This window comes from Triturus cristatus, chromosome 8, assembly GCF_964204655.1.
Source record: "Triturus cristatus chromosome 8, aTriCri1.1, whole genome shotgun sequence".
NCBI classification, from domain to species: Eukaryota; Metazoa; Chordata; class Amphibia; order Caudata; family Salamandridae; genus Triturus; species Triturus cristatus.
In genome coordinates, this window is record NC_140591.1 from 1,070,977,347 (window position 1) to 1,070,992,658 (window position 15,312).

The following is a 15,312-nucleotide window of genomic DNA, read 5'->3' on the forward strand; positions in this document are numbered from 1 at the left end:
TTCTCTTGTTCTCTTTTTCTCGCTCGCTCTCTTCTTCATTTTACCTATTCTCTCCCATCTCACCGCCTTTCTCTCTATTTAGCTCCACCCCCTCTTACTCTCTCTCTCCATCACTCTGTGGGTTAAGCTATCTTTTCTCCCCGTGGTTCCTCACTTAACACCACCTCTCCCTCTCCTCTTATTTGCCCTACTCAGCCTCTCTCTCATCTCTCTCTCTCTGTCTCCCTCCCTCCCTGGGATAGCCGGTCTTTCACTCTCCTCTCACCTCCTCACTATCCCTCCTATATTCCCGTGTCTGCCATTTCTCGCTCGCTCTCACTTTCTTGTGCAGCCCGTCTCTCTCTGTCTCCAGCGCTCTCTGCAGCCTGTCTCTCCCTCTCTTTACCACCTCTCTCCCCCGGGTTCCCCACCCAGCCCGGCAGTCGCCTCAGCAGGTCCCACAGGTTGTTTTCCTCGTGGTCGCAACCATTCTGCACAACGCCTGCTCTCCTAGCAAAGATTTAAATTTCGCGGATGAATTACCATACACTGGTTGCCTGGTAACTAAACGCAAGCCGGGCTAAGAATATGCCAGCTTTTTGTATTCTCATTAATAAAAATGCCACTCTGACACAGCAGCATGACTTTGGCTCACTGCAGCTTCTCTAAACGCCTTCTGAGAATCCCCCCCCGACTCTGCATTTAATTACAGATGATCAGGAAAGCTTGAACAGTGCGGCTCTGCTAATCTGTCTCACTAAAAGTAACGCGCAAAATATCAGCGCCCGCGAAGTTCCACTTTTAATAACAAGCCGGCCGTCTTCTGCTTTCTGGGACCTGCGAACTACGCTGAAAGCGTAAATAATAACAGCCTGGCTGCCTCCTGCTTCTTGGGGCGTGAGCTCTACGCTGAAAGCGTGAATATTAATAACACCCCAGCAGCATGCTGCTTTTTGAGACAGAAGTTGTACATGGAAAGCGTAAATATTAATAACGACCCGACTGTCGCGTGAGATCTACGTTAACAGCGTAAATAAAAACAGACCTGTGGAAGGTGATGAGTGTGTGGAAAATACCCAAAGAAGGAAATGCCAGGAGTAGTTTTGTTTAGACTTGAGGGCGCAGGTTCCTGGGAGGGGTATTGTGAAGCTAAACAAAACTGCACTGAGTGTCTGTGTTTACCTTAAAGCCAAACTGCACTGCACTACGTCTACCTTAGAACGTACTGGCCTTTATATACAATATGTGTACGTGGACAAAAGTGTACTACATAAACTATTTGCTGAAGTTAAACTGCGCTTCGTGTTTACTTTAAAACAAAGGTGCATTGAGTACACCAAGGGGCTTATTTACAAGCCCCATGCGCAACCGGTAACTCACTTTTTTCCCATATTATAAGTGACGCGTCGGCGGCGCAAGGGGCTTGCTTGTAAATAAACCCCTAAGGGGCAGATTTACAATCCCCTGTGCCACTTTTGCGTCTCTTTCCCCATGTTAAAAGTGACGCAAACGTGGCGCAAGGGGCTTGTTTACCTACCTAACGTTTACTTGAAAACAAAACTGCATGCAAATACCAATTGTTTCTCCTACACTAAGCATTTACCTAAAAACCGACGCGCGTTGCATATACTAGGCCTTAAACCCAAACAGCACTGTGTATACTTTGTATTTGCTTCAAAACTGTGCTGCAAGTGCTGTGCATCTTAGACCCAAACGGCGATGGAGGGACTAGTTTATCTTTAAACAAAACTGCACCGCATTTACTATACGTTCACCTTAAACCCAGTCTGCAAGGCGTATGCCATGTTTAACTTTTAAATCAGCCCCGTGCCGCACGTACTAGTGTTTACCTTTGCATCGCATTGTGTTATATGCATACAACAGGTCTGGGAGCACCCTAGTGGCAAAGTTGTTCTGCGGGACAGCTTAGCTATGAAGCTCCAGAGTGCTGTTGAATAGAAAGGAGAGTTCAAGTTGGGAAGGTAAGATTTGGTAACAAATCGCTGAGCTCTGATGGCCAAGTGGGCTGAGCCATGAAGGTGTTTACTTCCGGCCATCGGGCTGTTTTAGATTCTGTCTGAAGTCCCACTGATTTTGGACAGGAGGAGAGAGACAGGCAATCTCTGGGGAGTGGAGCTCACCTTAGAAATGAAGAACACGCAGAAGCTGTGTGTATGTGATCACATTCTTAACACAGGCCCTGATTTCTTCCCAGTCAGTGCCTTGTTACCACCAGCCAGTGCAAACATGTCGTCTACATCGACAGACCAGTGCAAAAACACAATTATTCCACAGATCTATCAAGGCAAATGTCAATTGGCTGGTGCAAATGTCTGTTTCTGCGTTCTTGTGTTGGTGCAAATTCCAGTCTAAATTGCACTACTTCTCTGCCCATTCTATTTGTGGCTCCTTACAAGTGAGGGAACGAATCAAACATATTTTGCACTATTCTACATTTCGACGTTACGTGAGAGGGATTGCGCCAAGACACAAATAAAGGAAAGGAATCTTAAAATGATCGGGGGAAAAAGAAATCGAAGATGCATTTATTGGATATATTTAGTTTAACGTGTGTAAGTGATTTTAACAAAACGAAACCTCGAATAAGCCTTAGTGAAAATGGAGAAACATTAAAAAAATATTCTTCTATACTGAGAAATGAAACAAAGGGTTCTCAATCGTTTCGTATTGGAAAAGTGGGGAAACGCGTATTTTGCTCAATTTGATACCAGGTAAGCACAACAAAGTAGAAAAAAATTCCTTCGCTTTCATTTTGTCCTTATTCGAGTTTCTAAGTAATATAATCCAGGAAAAGTTGCACGCAAAACTAGTCTGTTTCTTTCACTCGGAGAAAAAGATACAAAACTTACCATTATGTAGTTTTCCCTAAAGCTCTAGATACAGTGCCATGCGTAAAGTTTTTCACCAGTTTTGAGGAAGTTAATTGGGCACCATTGTATCACTTCTGCAACTTAAAATTAACTGAATTAATTCCAATGAAATTAACTGAAGTCGTGTCCAGTGAAAGTTTTCACTAATTCAAACAGAGGAGCAAGACGATTCCCCATTTCTTTAATTGAAGTCACATGACACAAACATAAGTATCCAACTTTTTAAATGTGAATAATTAAATTAATTTTGAGGCACATATTCCTACCATTATTCGCGTAGCACACATTGAAAACATAACTCAAAACAAAAGCGCCCTTCTTTTGCGAAAGTTAAATCTGTATGGGATATATCTTGTTTTAAAATACATTTTATGCAATCGATTGCTTGGCGTAAAGAGCCCACTTACTACCACAAGACTAGTTCAAGGCGCTGTACGATTTTACAGAACATACCGAATTCACATTACATAAAGGTGAAACTCGCATGTTAAGTGCTTAGTTGATCCTGGAAGCACAGGAGGTAGGGAAACGCGTATTTTCCGTCCAGGTGTTTGCCTTTTTGTTGATTAGCTTTGTGATTTCTTTGGCTTTTAAATAGCAACATAATAGTAAAAAATAAGTGCATAGCATGTGATGTCGTTCCTAACAGATTTTGTGTTGTGTATCTTCTGCGAAGGCGCTATGATTTGCACTTTTTTTTTTACAGAAGGAATCCTTTACCCCCGTTTAAGAAAGTGTCTGGGGAAATTCAGCCCAGTTTAGAATTTTTGGGAACAAGTGGAGGCGAATAGCACTTTTTGTTAACTGTGTGAGAAGTACGAGTCCATAAGATACATTATACACGTTTGAGAAGCATATTGTTGATGTCTTGCCATAGCATACAACGCCCACCAAGAAGCTGTATTAAATTACGACAATGTAATTATTTTTATAATTAAAGCGCCCGGAAACGACTGGGCGCTGGGTAAGCGCTTCATAGTTGATATATAAACAACACTGGCGGTTCTCAGTGTGGCATTTACACTTCCATTGTTATGCACTGTTATTAAATAAGAGTCGAAACACCCAATTGGAAACGCCCGCAGTACATGTAATAACTTAAATGGAAAGTTGGAAATATTGTTCCATTTGGTTCAAGTTGCAAACTGTGCATAATCTGGTGGCCCCCTTTGGGCTGCTAATCCCGCTCCCTCTAAAAATGCAAAACCTATTTTCTTTCTGTGGATAACTTTCAGACCAAAAGGACATAGAGATATCCCTCATAATGCAATAACTTTAAGCGCAGAGTTAAAACAATACATATAATAGTAAACAACAGCAAAACCACTCCAAGTTGCATCTGTTTCTAGGTGCCAATTAGTAAGTGACGTGGGTGTGGAATTATGGCCCCCAGAGCTGAATTTGTTGTGTTACAATAACAGGCGCAGACCTGGCAGAAAATGCGGGGAACGTCTTAAATTCCACATAAGTTCGACAAGACTTTTTAAGGTTGACGCTACTGTTTGGAAACGTGTACAGGCGAGGGAGAATATTATGCCATATTTGGGAGCCATTAAGAAGGTGTTTCAGACTAGTTCTTCCCTTGTTGCATAAGTTTGGTGTCGGACTTATTTCCAGACTTTAACCCGGGTTTTCTTTCAAGAGGTCCCGTTGATTCAGCGGTAGTTGAGGGGCGAGAAGTCAGCGAGTGTACGTAGTGCCTCTGCGTGCAGTTTATCGGCACTAAAGAGGCTCTGAAATGTATTTTAAGGTGTCAGAACCTCAAAGGCAGCTAACAGGTTATGCATATGCAGCGTAAATCATCTCCCACCCTCCCGGGAATCATGCAAGCGCGACCGGAAGTGGGGGAAGGGAGCAGGGGCAAGGGCTGCCAACATTTCCACACTGCAGCAGCAAGACTTGTTATTCGTGTTAAAGTTATACTAACGCGCAATTTGCATAAGACCTGTCCAGGTCAGGTAAACTATGCACTGGTACAGAAATCGAGGGCGCGTTTCTGTGCTTACTTGGTAAGGAATGGGCTGCACAGAATCTGCTAGAGTCCACGTGCAATAGACCCTATATATTAGTCATTAAATACAGCAGGTTCAATATGCTCTACTTATGCAGTGGGTGTATAAAAAGATATGGAGCAAAGAGAGTTTTTGGCTCTTAAAATTTGTCTTCTTTTTGGAACAATACAGGATTGTTACTTTACTTCACAGGCTGCAAAACAGTTCTTCACAATTTTTTGAAAGAATAATATTATTTATATAGTCTGATTTTCTTTGAGAAAAAACTTTTGCCGCACCTAAAATTATTCACAAGACAAAGATACCATTTTGGTGTAAATGTTTCACTGCCTGCCGTCTCCATTTGTGTATTCATGTGCAAATCGTTACCATAGAAGCAGCTGCATGGTACAAAACGTGTTTCGCCATTTTAAAAACAACATCACTGCAGGCCATATGCTCGGCAACATCCATTTTCAGGATATATATATATCTATATACATCTATATATACATACCCTGAAAAAATACACATACAAGCACACACACACACATATATATATATATATATATATATATATATATATATATATATATATATATATATATATATATATATATATATATATATATATATATATATATATATATATATTACCTACTGGCAGTCGCCAGTAGGTAGTTATAGTTAGGACCCCTTTTCCATAGGAAATCCGCAACATTCTATTTTGAATAACTTTGGCGCCGGTCGACGAATCCTCGCGAATTTCTCAAAATAGGTGGGGCGCTACGCTCCGCTCCTACCCTGAAAGTCTCGGGGGGATTCGTCAAGCGGGGGCTGAGATAAAAGGGGGGTCCCAAAACGCGTTTTTCCCATGCATTTTTCCATAGGACCTTTAGAACGAGCTACAGCCCGAACGGCTGAACAGAATTACTAGAAATTTGGCAGAGAGGTAGTCCCTAGGTCAAGGAAGTGCCTTTTGTAGGTGAGGTGTAAATCTGTTCAGTAGATTCTGAGAAAATAGCCTTTAAATCAATATATATATATCTGAGCCCGCTTACGGTACGCTTACCGTACGCTTACCGTAAGCGTACGGTGGCGTGCGCGAGCGCGATTCTGATTGGCTCTTAGATCTTAGTAAACATTCGAATCGGCCGAAACCAGGAAGCGGCGTCCGCCATTTTGTCTCTCGCACTGAGTGTTATTTATCAAACATGATGCCCAAAAACATGTTACGGGGCTGTTTTGACAACTCCCTCCCACATAGTCATGTTGAGGGAGTCCCCAAACATCCCCCACGAGCAAAAACGGTATTATTTTTTTTTCGGCAATTTCGCCGATTACGCTTACCGTACGCTTACCGTACGCGTACGGTCAAAAATTAAAAAAAAAAAAAATCCACACTTTCTCCACCCCGTGTGCAAATGGTGGCCGAAGGCCACCATTTTTGCATGGCTTATTAGAGCACTGAAATTCCCCAAAAAAATTCAACAGATTACCGATCACAAGGAAGCGCATAATATGTCCTCCATGTGCGCACGGTGCGCGAAGCGCATCGTGCGTACATGGCCCATCTAGCGTAACGTGGGCACGGCACTGACTGCGTAGAGTGGGTGCGCGGTGCGCGAAGCGCACCGCGTGCTTACTGTGCGCGCACGGTGCGCGAAGCGCACCGTGCGCGCACGGAACAAACTGCGTTAAGTGGGCGCGCACGCCACGAATGGCGTAAAGTAACTTAGCATTTAAAAAACCGTACAAATTCACTGAAAAAACCATAGGTTTCACACACGTTATAGTTAGGAATTAGCATTTAATAAACCTTGCAAATTCACTGAAAAAACCATAGGTTTCACACATGTTATAGTTAGCGGAAATTTTACTGATAAAAAACCAATGAAATTGCCCCGTTATAGTTAGTGCTGGCAACTATAACTCACGCGACCGCAATCTTCTGCTGATGACATATGTGTCTTTATGAAAAAAAAATATTTGTAATATATGTATAGCTAAAAATGTATGGAAGAAGACATGGGCAAATAAGTGTCTAAATACAGTATTAGCATCAGCAGAGGATTGCGGTCGCGTGAGTTATAGTTGCCAGCACTAACTATAACGGGGCAATTTCATTGGTTTTTTATCAGTAAAATTTCCGCTAACTATAACATGTGTGAAACCTATGGTTTTTTCAGTGAATATATATATATATATACATACATACACACACACACACACACAGACACTCTATATATATATAGATAAAGAAAGAGAGAGAGGGAAAACTATGATGAAGGGAGAAAGCATGGATGAAAAAGAACCTGCAAGGGTGAAAATTAAGGGACAGGGAGTGTATGGTGGTGGAAGAAAGAAGCATGATGTGGAATCAAGACTACGCTGCTTTGATTTTGGGCAATCCTAACATTCACCAGAACTTGCTGCGGGCATCTGAGGAAAAAAGTGGGCACCTGCACTTGCTATTTTACAAATGAGGCACTATATATATATATATATATATACACACACACACCACCACACACACGCGCGCACACACACACATATATATATATTGCGGAGAGAAAGAGACACCCACACACAGATAGTGCAACAGACACAGCCTACAGATGTTTGTCCTGCCACGCTTTATCAAGACATGATTGAGTAATTCAAGGCATGCAATTAAATTATAATGAATGGGCTTCATTTCCTTGTGTTTTGCCACCTTGAAAACCTGTACGAAGGGCTCCTCTCTTTCGGATGTGTATCCCCTGCTCTCTTATTGCACTTGTGCCTAGTTTTTGTAATCAGCCCCTGCCTGAAGTGACTCATTTACAGGGTATTTGAAAAACTGGTTTAGTGCACAGTGTGGCCTGTTTGGGGAAGGCAGTTACGTGATAAGCAAGCTGCAGTCAGATTTCCAGGTCAGTTTGTGTCTTCCTGTTCTTGCACTCATGGCAGCTTCAGGACTGTGAACTATCATTATATGTTACATATTCTAAGGAATGCTCTACTCGCTTTTCAGGGATTCAAAGAGGCTCGGTGGATGTAGGGATGTAGGTATCACTAGTGCAGAAGGTGGAGTGGATTCCGAATGGGCCTCAAGACCTGCCTATCTCCAGGGCTTGCAAACGCCTGGATACCCTATTGGGTGACTAGCTGCGCTTTATAAATCCTGATTGATTGATTGAGTGGCAGTTGGGCCTTGTGGTCTGTTAGGCCCACCGTACTTCATTTTTATCTTTTTTATTGCTAAACCCTGGGGGTGGGGGGCCCATTCTTCTTGCATTATGGCAACTGGCACGCTTGCTACACCTCTGAGTCGATGTCCTGCACAGAGGCCGGAGACCGGATCGCAAACATTTTTGCCTGATGCATTTGGTGGTAAATTAGGGCAGTGCTTGCTTCAAACACATTTTACCCCTGTATTATGAAAACAGGATTCTGGAGGTGGTAATGCGTGAGAAGAATGAATGCGCATATTTGTTATTTGGTATTTTGCTGTGGTGCTAACATGATCTGTTGTTTTTTTATACTGCTGTGTTTTTGTGTTGCGTTATAGCAATGCGATTTTCTTGTACTACAGTTGTTGCTTTCATTCTATTTTTACTGTTTAGTTGGTGTGTGCCATGTTATTTTTTTGAATGCGTTGGCCTGTTACTTCCTGCGTGTTATTGTGTCATGTTCAATTGTTTACTTGAGATCTGTCAATAAATGTTGCTGCATTTCCAGTCGAAAGCAGCACATGCTTTGGAAGTTCCTGTAAGCAGCAACCACTTACCACTGTCTAAGGCAGTGATACCCAAAGTACGGCGCGAGGGCCGCATGCAGCCCTCCTGACCTTTATGTGTGGCCCTCTGGTGAACAGCAGCACTGGGCTGCTATTTACCCGACACAGCACTAACGTGAAAAATATGATACATAAACAGGCAAAAGTTTACTTAAATGTTAATTGCAGTTAAAGAGAGGAATTAACTAGAGAGACCTGAACTGCTTAACTTTAGGAAAACTTTAATTTATAACGACACCTCACAGCAAGCATGTCAAAATATGATAAAGTATCTCCAAAATTCCAAAAGTGCATTTCATTAACATACAGACCTTTCACCTTATTAAATCGGATTCTATCAGTGCATTGAAAAGTTTTTTTTTTTTAATGAGGTAGTTTTTAAACATGAATTTAGAAATATTCATACTTCCCCACCACCCTGGCAACAATGGCAGTAGTGAACTAAATGGCAAGTCAGTTGCAATAATACATGAACAACATTATAGTTTATTAAATGAATCACAGGAGAATTTTTTTCAGAGCACAAATTCTAAAGTCATGTATTTTAAGGGTCCTCCTTTATGTGAAAATGAAGGAAAATTAGGGAAAGTAAAATCCAGAATCACACAATTTGGTCAAGCGGGAAAGCCAACATTGTTACCGGGTTTTCTGTTTCCATATTCTGCAATACAATTCAGCCAGTAGATGTGCACACTTTGCTTCCCCTACACCCACCTTACCCCTCCCCCCACTACCTCCCGCTGGTATCTGTGCGGCCCTCGGTCACACCAGCGACCAAACATTTTGGCCCCAGTGAAAATGTTTGCGAGTACCCATGGTCTAAGGTGACAAGACAGCACTAGTCCCACTCTTCAACTATTTAAGACAGCAGTCAGCCCAAAACTGTGTTAGAGACTAAGTCTAAAGGTAGCTCTTATGGGGCTTATGGCGTTTGTTCTACAGCCCCCGAATATCGGTTCGTAAGAGAGCATGTGTTTTTCCTAGAGATTTATACTTGGATGTATACCAAACGCATGATTTCACTTTAATTCGATGCCAATGTCAACTTTTTGCTCATTCCATATTAGCTGGAAAGTATGCATGAAGAATCTGTGTACTCTGTCTGGGCATGGTTCTTTTTACAATACTGTTCAAGGTTGAACATGAAATGAATAGTACATATTTGGTTATTATTGCAAAAAACAGCAGTGGTTTCAAAACTTGTAATACAAAGGAATGATGTCACACAGATATATTATTTTACACAATTCATTTGAATTACCGATTTCTACCAATGGGGAACCTAGGATGGAAAAAATCTGACTGATTTGCTTTTTCACCAATTTGTCTCTAAGCATATTCGCACCAAAGTGTTCTATCCAATTTATTCACTTTAATTTGTGCAGTTTGCGTTCCTTCTCAGAAAGAGAATATAAACATTTAAACATCAGAAGTCAACTGTTAACTGAACATTGCCGAGCGCAACCTTTAATATCTTATACCTGCAGATAAAAAATAATTTTAAATCAGCAAAATAATTTCCACTAATAACCCTCCTACCAACCACCATAGAGTAACAGTTTTTATTTCTTTGTATTGAAGTACGCAGAAAACAAATTCATCTGTTTTAGCATTCAACCTGTTGTTTTCAATGGCATGTTTCTGCGTAAATGAATGAACGCAAACTTAACCAAAATAATGGATGTAATATACAAATATATAATAAGCTATTCTCTATACAATGCCATCTTTGGGTTTTGGGGACATTACAGACCATTTTGTTGTTTACTGTCACAATGGTTTTATACAACCATACTACATGATTAGACATATTGGGCCTGATTCACAAAGGTAAACTTACAATTTTGTGCAACTTTGCATTTTTTTGGGTATTGATGAACTGCAAGTTTAATTTTACTAATAGTAATTTTATGACTGCGGAGACTCCACATATAAAAAGATAGGAGAGGACTGTCTTTTTCTGTGTGGATTCTCTGCAGTTGTCAAATTGCAATTAGTAAAATTAAACTCACAGTTAGTCAATACCAAAAAAATAGTAAACTTACATAAAAGTGTATGTTTTCCTGTGTGAATCAGGCCCTTATATAATTCTCTTACTTCTTTTTCCTCTCTATTCTTGTGCAGATGTATATTCCCCCCTGCAGTGCATAGTCTCAATGTGGAGTGAAACCATAAGACACTATGCACTTCATCCTATTGCTTTGTCAGTTGTTTTTGTGAGATTTCTCCACGTATTTGCAAATGTACTGGTCAGGTTTACAATGTCACTGAAGAGTAGTTCCACCATGTATTAGGCCTCATTTTTGATATTACTGTGATGTTAAAGAGTGAGACAGAAAGAGAGAGAGTCAAAGAGACAGACAAAGACCCAGGCACACACACTGAAGCACAGACACATTCTGATAGCGAAGGAAAAAAAGAAGAGAAGGAGGACAGATGTTTATTTATTAAATTAGGGAGAGAGAGCGAGAGAGAGATCAAAAATACATGGAGGTAAACACAAAGACACACGGATACACATGAACAGTCAGAGAAAGCGAGCAGTATAGAGAGTCATGTAGAAAGAGACAGATGAAAAGACAGAGAAGAGGACTCATGCATAGTAGCATAAACACAGATAATTACAGAAATTCAGCGAGCAAGCGAGAGAGGCTCACACACAAATGCAAAGAGATACAAACAAGGAGTGAGCAAGAGAGAGTCTCAGAGACATGCAAAGACAACCACTCATGGAGACAACGATGCAATTACAGACAGGCAGAGAGACACACAGCCACAAAAAAATACATACAAAAGGAGACATAGAGAGACATAAACACCAACAGAGAGACTATTGCACACACACATTTACATTTATGATAATAGATGTGTTTGCCACTTAAATGTTCTCCTGAGAGGTGCCCTTAGACCACAAACACCATAAATAAAATTGACTCACACTCACCAAACTTACACCAGCATAACACATAGCAAACAAAATCCACTACCCAAACAAATTCCCCCAGTTAATTTGGTTAAAGGTGTAATGTGAATTGTGAACAAGAACCCATGTTTCCATTTACCTAAGACACCCAATTCATGCTGGGCATTGCAAATATGAATCCACCTGGTTGGCATGTAATCAAATTGATAAAGACCAAAAGCTACACATACCAAACATTAAGAAATTGTGTAAGTTAAATATGACCAAACATATACATTAAAATGTGTATTAACTGCGGCCACACTACTTATGATCCTGCCCAAACAGGTCTGGAAATATTCAAACTCCAACAGTAAAATGTTATGTTATGTTACAGCAATTTATTAAGTGCACATCTACCCTGAGGTGTCTTGGCGCTGAAATGAAGTTATACTATTAACAACAAGTGTGCTATTACATTCTCTTTAACATAACATACTTATCACCCCATACCTCAACAAACATATGAAGATAGAGATGTACAGACAGAGATCCAGATACATGGACATAAACACATCCAGTTTCACAGACACCCACCCACTGGGAATGAGAAATAGAGCAAAAGAAAAATTGAAAAAGAAAGAGAGAGCAGGAATGAAATGACAGAAATAGTCAGGGGCGTAGCTTTGTCACTAAGATTGAAGGGTGTGCGAGCTTCACAGTTTGCAACAATCTCTCTGTCAGAATGTTAAGATACATTATAGACAAGAAGGGCACATGAGAGGGGCTCATGGGGCAGTCGAAATGGAGAAAAATGTGGATTGGATAATAGGGTACTAGGTGAGAGAAAACAAAATACCCAACATTTCAAAACAGAGGGTATGTGTGCTCTTTTGACTGTGTGTATGTAAAAATGTCTTGTGAATAGGACAGACACCTCATCATACCGACTGAAAGCACCTGTACCCAACTATTTACCAGAAAATACATTTATTATGCGGGTGGTACACCCCAAACATCCCCCCTAAAGCTAAGCCCCTGGAAATGGTGGCCAGGATACATGGTCATAAGCACAGACACAGCCACAGACAAACACGGACAGCACAAGAGAGAGAAGGGAAGTCATACAGAAATACAGACAGAGAAAAAGATTGACTGAGACCCAGACACAGACCCTGAGACTTAAAAACACACAAAACCATAGCCGAAACATCAACAGCAAAAGACAGAGTCAAAGACTGACAGAGAGATGCAGAAAGAGGGACAGGCAGCGAGAACTGCAGAGACAGAGACTAGGCCAGGGCGTAATCTCGCATAATTTCTGCATTTTGTATTAAACTTGTTATACAAAATTACCGAAATGACTCCATTACACCATGTTCCCTAATTTCAAGTCCTCTGGGGTAAAAATCTTGCAGGGGAACTACATGAAGAGAATGTGAGCTACTGGTATTCACTGCGCTCGTATTTTTGTTGTTGCGCAAAATGCATCCCCATGTTCAAAATGGACAGGCAGACAAAATTCACACTAAATTATTCTAGATTTGCACCTTAGGTAATTTTGCATAATTTTTCCAAAATGTCGCTTTATTACGCAAAAGAATATTATACAAATGATGTTCTTGTGAAGACGGCAGTATAGCAAGAGCACTATAGACCCTAATGCAGGCAAATAAAATGGCCCTCTCTTCCCTCTGTTTGAGTAGTAAAAGGCAGACAGACGTGGAGTACAGTGGTCCCCTTCCGCTTCCGGGCCCCGGTGTCAATGCACCAGCTGCACTATGGATAGCTACAACCGGTGCATATACTCACCACATACAGAGGCACAGCGTAGGAGAGAGAGAAAGAGATGTACAGAAATAGACATACATAAGTAAAGAGAGTGAGACCCAGGGAAATCGACATATACGCACAGATAAACACTTATAGCTAAAGAGAAGCTCAAACAAACACAAAAAAGTAAACTAAGAGAAAAACAGAGAGAGTGCGAGGATAAGTGAGCTTCAGAAAATGCACGGCACATATACAAAGACATTGAGAGCCACTGATGCACTCACATTGCCTCGATGCAATGTATGTGCCTGGGTATGAGTCTCTCCACATACCCATTTATAGCAATCAACAATGTCTCAACAGGTAACACTTAAATAGGCAGATTTACAAAGTAAAATATGTAAATTACAGATGCACCGAAAAAAGGGAGACAATCAAGAATTTTATCAAATAATACAACGATCTGCATGTAGAAGATTACATATACATCAATAGTTACATCAGCACTATTTTCAATGTATGTGGGTGTAACCCAAATAAACATGTGCACATACGTGCTCGTGCAAGAAGTGATCGGCGCAAGTGACACGTGAAATAATGTGAAGAAACAGCGAAATAAGCGGTGCAGGAGAATTTGAAGAAAAATGGTTACAGAACATTATATTTGAAGTACAAAACATTAATCCACTGTTTCAGGCAACCACAAAAGCGCCTAGAAATGTGCTGAATGGTCGACGGCGTTTCGACCTGTAATTACTTTAGGCCGTCATCAGGACCGGGTTATCCAGGCACATACAAAGATATACTGAGAGAGAGAGACAAACAGGCACACATAATCCACACAAGTAAACATACTATGAAAATGAATGCTGTATTATTACATTTACTTCCACACTCAGAGTCGCCCCTTGCCAGGAGGGTCATACACAAGATTGCACCATCCCACTCTATGCAGCAAAAGAAAAGAATCTGCCTGTCTGAAATGTAAACATTTTACATGTGTCCCGTGAGAGTAACAGAATGGGAATGTTAATAATATGAAGTTATTATACATTGTACTTTGTAAAAAAAAAATGGTTTTCTGCTTGCTTGATGCTGTCCTTGCTGCAGGATCTTTTCTTTAGCTGCACACGTCCATTCGCGCTGTGAGCCACATTTGTGTCAGATTTTCTAATGTAATTTAATATTTAAAGAATTAAACAATTATCATGTTTTGCTGAAAGAAAACTAAAGCAAGGAGAGGCAGGGTAACCTCTGCTTTGTTGGTGAAGGTATGCTAGACTACCTTTTCTGCACAATTTACACCAGATTTCAACATTTTTTAACATTTTCAAAACCTGCAGATAGTGTTAACAGGGACTTTGCTCATGTATATGAGGTCAGTGCCGCAGGGATATTCTATGGCTGCCATTTTATGAATGAGGCCTTTTACGAGTTTAACAAAGCAGGCACAAAAAAGGGGGAAAGACAGAAAGAAGGGGCAGTGACAGTTTTCATAGAGAAAACTCTCCTCCAACTGTTGTTACAAGTTCCTAGACGGTCCTCCCCTTCTTAATCCCCTTCGCCCAGGATTAAATGGGCAACTTTCACAATGCCTTGGTGGGTTAGACTCACATGGGTTTAAAAGAAGAAAAAAAAACATCACGGTTGATAGAAAAGGGGATGGAGGGAAAACTTCTTTACAAAACTGATTTAACCATTGGTGGTAGATTTCCAGTTTTGGAAAGCTCTGACGAAGACGAGCAGGCAAGGGTTCCACTTTTGTATTTTTGTTTTTTTGGTCAGGAGCCAATGTAATAGTTCATTCTACTTTCTTTACCAGGTGCTTCCATGGGTATTGATAAGACTTTGCAGAGGCTGAGGTACGTCAGTGGCCAGCAGTGTTTCATGAGGTGTCAGTAACAAAATGTGCAGTTTGACATTGTCATATTAATACAATTATAAAAACATGTTTTTTGGCATTCATTTCGCAGTTCTGTGAATGGCAGGCTTTAC